The following is a 6,684-nucleotide window of genomic DNA, read 5'->3' as shown; positions in this document are numbered from 1 at the left end:
GACCCTTTTACTCTATTACTGACACTTTTACTCTGTTATAGACAGTGTTGGGCTGAACTCACTGAACACAGAATCTTTCTCCTCTTCTTTTCGTGTCACAGTCTTCAGCTCATTTGTATTCTGCCGTCATGTCGCGGCGTCGCTCGTTCGAATAAGCTCAAACGCTGTCGTTGACGCCGCTCCCCCCAGTCCTCCCCCCACCCCACCCCCCGTCTCTCCCAAGAACAAAATTACACATTGCACATTCTTTGCCCTTGGGTTTCCAGACTAAAAACAGGAATAACATAAAAGATGCTTAATGTCAGATTTCACACAACAGTGGTGTGTTCTCCGAGCGGAGCCATGAATCATGTACAAGTGCACTTTTACACTTCTCCAAAACTTTCCTCCTCCTCTGTTGGCCTGTTTTTCTTTCCTCCTGCTCAGACTCCATATGTTCCCCACTGGATCCCCCTTCAGTGGGTTCGACTGCTGCAGGTTCCCCGTCTTCTACGTCTTCTATATTTGTGGAACTCATGGGCTTCCCAAACTCCTGCACGTCTACGCTCCAAAGATGAATCTGGAGTCTTCCTGGGACCCGAAGTTCAAACCCAAATACATCATGAATCATAACGTCTACATCAGGGGTGTCAAACCTGCGGCCCGGGGGCCAAATCCGCCCCGCCAAAGGGTCCAGTCCGGCCCCTGGGATGAACTAGTGAAATACAAAAGTTACACTGAAGAAATTCACAATCAAGGATGTTAAAATAATTGTAGGTTAATTCATTCTAAAGTGGGTCAGACCAGTCAAATACTATCATAATAAACTATCAATAATGAAAACCACACATTTTCCTTTTTTTATTGTAAAAAAAGTTAAATTACACAAAAAAATTATATTTACAGACTAGCCTTTTACAAAAAATGTGAACAACCTGAACAAATATGAACAACCTGAAATGTCTTAAGAGAATTAAGTGTAGTTGTACCAATATTCTGTCTGTTATTAAATGTTGTGTGCATTTGTAGATCCACTGTGATCTGTACGTTGTGATGAACATGTGAAAATGAGAAGCTGAGGCCAAATAATGGCATAAATTGTTAAAATTACGCTTTATTTTCTTAATAAATTTCATGTTTTTCATGGTTGTTCAGGTTCTTCACATTTTTTTAAAGGATAGTTTGTAGATGTAAACATTTTGATAATATAATTTTACTTTTTTCCGCTCTAAAACTTAGACGTTAGACATACAAATTTTGGAATTGATATTATTTATACGTTCTTATGTTATTATTTGAATCATCCGGCCCACATCAGGTCATTTTGGGCTGTATGTGGCCCCTGAACTAATATGAGTTTGACACCCCTGGACGACATCTACAAACTAGTGGTGAAGAAATGAAGTGAACCTTCAACCCATAAACAGCCATGGATACTTCTGTGGCACCTCCCAAAGTAATTAATCTGTTTTTGTTTTCAATTTATCACCATTTTTAGTCCTAAAGCCTGAAAGGTCTGATGGACTTCTGGGATCAGCTATGACATGTTTCCACAACATGGAACTGACTCAACTCGACTCCACTCTGGTACCAGGTCCTATTCTCGGAGACCGTTTCCGTTACAGGATATTACCAACTTTACAGTACCTGGTCGTCATAGCGATGCGGTGCGTGTCGTCTACTCAGAGTTGCTGATAAACTCACTTGTTGCATGTTTTCTCGTCAAGCTCATGCTGAATTTTTACGTCTGAACTAGGAATGTAAACAACTAATCGACTAACGATTAATTGTCGATAAGAATATGCTCAATTAAATTATTAATTGTCGGTTAATATCCCTTTTCCGCCCGTCCACACCCGTCCAAAGGCTGCTGGTTTGTTGGGACGCCACGGCTGGGATAGGCGGTCATTGAACCGGATCATGGCGTTGATGAGTTAGAACGTCTGTATGGACATGGAGGACCAAACACAGACCGGCCGTCTGTGTGTGGGGGCGGTGCACCCCCGAATAAATACAGGCACAAATGTGGGGTCGGTATCGGAGCGTTTTCCTGGAGGTTGGTCTGGTCTACAGTCAGAGAAAAGTTTCACCGTCACTTCTGTGGGGGGGGGCACGGACTACACTGTACCGCCATAGTATTAGAAGGAGGATGGAAAATGATGCACGCACGCATGCAATTCCCAACCAACACTCACACATCCCATGGCTGTACTGCACGTGTGCGAGTACCCCCCCCCCCCATTCCACACTGCCACATCAACAGATGAATTCCACATAAACACTGACTGTATCCAATGGTTCAATAAATCAATCATTAAAGAATGACAGTTTTTTCATGAAGTATAGAAACAATATTTAGCTGTTATTCTTATAGACCATCTTGAAAAAGAAATTCAGGTTCTCAGGAAAATGGCCACTTATCAATTAATCGTTAATTGATCGATAAGGGAAACCAACTAACGATTAATGAATTAATCGATAATTTGCATCCCTGGTCTGAACCTCCTGGACAAACCTTGGTGTAGTTTTTCAGACTGTCATCATGTGGATTCATCTACTGCTGTATTTACTGTAAACTTCTGCATCTGTTTTTGTAAAAGGGCGGGGCACAGAGACGACTCTGACCAATCAGTGGTCTGCAGTGTTTACACAGTGTCACCTTTTAGTATCTGGTCCCCAGTCTGGGAACCTCAGCGGAGGTGATACCAAAAAACTCGTACCAGGTACCAGATTCTCTGGTACCTGGTACGTAAAAAGGTAAAAAGGCTGAGTCGAGTCGAGCCGGTACCTCGTAGAGGAAACACAACATTATTGTCCGTAAACAATTTTTAAAGAATCTCCTCCAAAACCATCTGTCAGAATGACTTGATGTTTGTTGGGGAACATCTTTGGGGTAACATCTACCAAGACCTCCGAAGAAGAAAATTACACATTGCACATTCTTTGCTCTTGGGTTTCCAGACTAAAAACAGGAGAATTGGGAAATATTGAATTTAGAATTTTTTTATGAATGTTTAAAATGTTAAAAATCCCCATTGGTTTATAATGGGACACATTTTAAACTGATATAACTTGAAAACAGTCGCAGATATTGACATAATTATATTGGTAATAGATAGGAAGTCACATTTGGGCTTTCGTTTGGTGCCATGACCTTTGACCTTGACTGACCTTAAAGTCTGTGTCATTAAGTATGCTGTTGGACTCCAGCACCCTTGGGCCTAGTTTTTTAAAATCTTATTACCCTGTGTACTTAGTGTTTTTCAGTGTAAATCAGTCGTCAGATTGGCTGTTTGTTCTCTGGTCTGCTAAACTCAAACCTCCTGGGACCACACTCTGGGATTCTTAAAACCATTAAAACAGTTCATATCCAGACGGTTTTCTCTCACACACTTATGAATTTCCAGACTGTGTTTGTTTCTTTGCCGCTGTTCAGACGTACTTTATATAGAAATACCGAGCTATGAATCATGTCAAGTGAGATTTACTGTAAGTTTCTGCATTCGCTGACTTCCAGGGACCTTTTGTGCTTGTGTCTTTCTCCTTGTGCTGCTTCTCTCTCCAATTTCTGACTTTGTCTTTTTATATCTCGGCGCTCTGTGAAGAAAATAATGCGGCGAGAACTCTTTTAATTCAACTCCTCATCTGCAAAACAGCTGTAGTGTGCACTGCTGTTAATAACTTGCGACTAAAGAAGCTGCCGTTCAGTTAAACTTCATTGGGACGTCTACAAGGTCTGTTCAGGTTTAGGTTTTTGAGTTTTTGACGAATTTCTGACATTACAAATGTGTCTTTACTGCTAATGGTCCATGTTTTTGATGGTTTATAACATGTAAATGGTTAGAAATATCATTGTAGTTACAACTGAGCACTGATAGAAGTCCATCCATCCATCCATTCTCTTCCGCTTATCCGGGGCCGGGTCGCGGGGGTAACAGTCTAAGCAGGGATGCCCAGACTTCCCTCTCCCCAGACACCTCCTCCAGCTCTTCCGGGGGGATCCCGAGGCGTTCCCAGGCCAGCCGAGAGACATAGTCTCTCCAACGTGTCCTGGGTCTTCCCCGAGGTCTCCTCCCGGTGGGACATGCCCGGAACACCTCCCCAGGGAGGCGTCCAGGAGGCATCCGAAACAGATGCCCGAGCCACCTCAGCTGGCCCCTCTCGACGCGGAGGAGCAGCGGCTCTACTCCGAGCTCCTCCCTGGTGACTGAGCTCCTCACCCTATCCCTAAGGGTGCGCCCAGCCACCCGACGGAGGAAACTCATTTCGACCGCTTGTATCCGGGATCTTGTCCTTTCGGTCCTGACCCAAAGCTCATGACCATAGGTGAGGGTAGGAACGTAGATTGACCGGTAAATCGAGAGCTTCGCCTCTCGGCTCAGCTCCTTCTTTACCACAACCGACCGGTACAGCGACTGCATCACTGCAGACGCTGCACCAATCCGTCTGTCAATCTCACGCTCCATCCTTCCCTCACTCGTGAACAAGACCCCGAGATACTTAAACTCCTCCACTTGGGGCAAAGACTCCCCACCGACCCGGAGAGGGCAAACCACCTTTTTCCGGTCGAGAACCATGGCCTCGGATTTGGAGGTGCTGATCCTCATCCCGCTCGCTTCACACTCGGCTGCAAACCGCCCCAGTGCACGCTGAAGGTCCAGGTTCGATGAGGCCAACAGGACAACATCATCTGCAAAAAGCAGAGATGAAATCCTGTGGTCCCCAAACCGGACCCCCTCTGGCCCTTGGCTGCGCCTAGAAATTCTGTCCATAAAAATTATGAACAGAACCGGTGACAAAGGGCAGCCCTGCCGGAGTCCAACATGCACCTGGAACAGGTCTGACTTACTGCCGGCAATGCGAACCAGGCTCCTGCTTCGGTCATACAAGGACCGGACTGCCCTTAGCAAAGGGCCCCGGACCCCATACTCCCGAAGCACCCCCCCACAAGATACCACGAGGGACACGGTCGAACGCCTTCTCCAGATCCACAAAACACATGTGGACTGGTTGGGCGAACTCCCATGAACCCTCGAGCACCCGATGGAGAGTATAGAGCTGGTCCAGCATTCCACGACCAGGACGAAAACCGCATTGTTCCTCCTGGATCCGAGGTTCGACTATCGGTCGGATCCTCCTCTCCAGTACCCTGGAATAGACTTTCCCCGGGAGGCTGAGGAGTGTGATCCCCCTATAGTTGGAGCACATCCTCCGGTCCCCTTTCTTAAAAAGGGGAACCACCACCCCGGTCTGCCAATCCAGAGGTACTGTCCCCGACCGCCACGCGATGTTACAGAGACGTGTCAACCAAGACAGTCCCTGCACATCCAGAGACTTAAGGTACTCAGGGCGAATCTCATCCACCCCCGGTGCCCTGCCACCGAGGAGCTTGCCAACCACCTCGGTGACTTCAGCTTGGGTGATGGACGAGTCCACCTCTGAGACCTCAGCCTCTACTTCTTCTATGGAAGACGTGGCAGTGGGATTGAGGAGATCCTCGAAGTATTCCTTCCACCGCCCGACAACATCCCCAGTCGAGGTCAGCAGCTCCCCACTTCCACTGTAAACAGTGTTGGTGGCGCACTGCTTTCCCCTCCTGAGGCGCCGGATGGTTTGCCAGAATATCCTCGAGGCCGACCGATAGTCCTCCTCCATGGCCTCCCCAAACTCCACCCAGACCCGAGTTTTTGCCTCCACAACCGCCTGGGCTGCAGCACGCTTGGCCTTCCGGTACCCATCAGCTGCCTCGGGAGTCCCACGGGCCAACAAGGCCCGATAAGACTCCTTCTTCAGCTTGACGGCATCCCTTACTTCCGGGGTCCACCACCGGGTTCGGGGATTGCCGCCATGACAGGCACCGGAGACCTTGCGACCACAGCTCCGAGCAGCCGCTTCGACAATGGAGGTGGAGAACATGGTCCACTCGGACTCAATGTCCCCAACCTCCCCCGGGATCTGGGAGAAGCTCTCCCGGAGGTGGGAGTTGAAGACCACACTGACATCGGGTTCCGCCAGACGTTCCCAACAGACCCTCACAACACGTTTGGGCCTGCCGAGTCGGTCCGGTTTCCTCCTTCGCCAGCGGATCCAACTCACCACCAGGTGGTGATCGGTTGACAGCTCTGCCCCTCTCTTCACCCGAGTGTCCAAAACACGCGGCCGGAGGTCTGATGATACGACAATGAAGTCGATCATCGACCTCCGGCCTAGGGTGTCCTGGTGCCAAGTGCACTTATGGACATCCCTGTGTTGGAACATGGTGTTTGTTATGGACAAACTGTGACTAGCACAGAAGTCCAGTAACAGAACACCACTCGGGTTCAGATCAGGGAGGCCGTTCCTCCCCATCACCCCCCTCCAGGTCTCACTGTCGTTGCCCACGTGGGCATTGAAGTCGCCCAGGAGAACAATGGAGTCCCCAGTCGGAGCACCATCCAGCACCCCTCCCAGAGACTCCAAGAAGGCCGGGTACTCTGCACTGCTGTTCGGCCCGTAGGCCGAAACAACAGTGAGGCACCTGTCCCCAACCCAAAGGCGTAGGGACGCGACCCTCTCGTTCACCGGGGTGAACTCCAACACATGGCGGCTGAGCTGAGGGGCTATGAGTAAGCCCACACCAGCCCGCCGCCTCTCACCGCGGGCAACGCCAGAGAAGTGGAGAGTCCAGCCCCTTTCGAGGGGTTGGGTTCCAGAGCCCAAGCTATG

Source organism: Sphaeramia orbicularis, chromosome 18, assembly GCF_902148855.1.
Source record: "Sphaeramia orbicularis chromosome 18, fSphaOr1.1, whole genome shotgun sequence".
NCBI lineage: Eukaryota > Metazoa > Chordata > Actinopteri > Kurtiformes > Apogonidae > Sphaeramia > Sphaeramia orbicularis.
Note: the sequence above shows the minus strand (reverse complement) of the source record.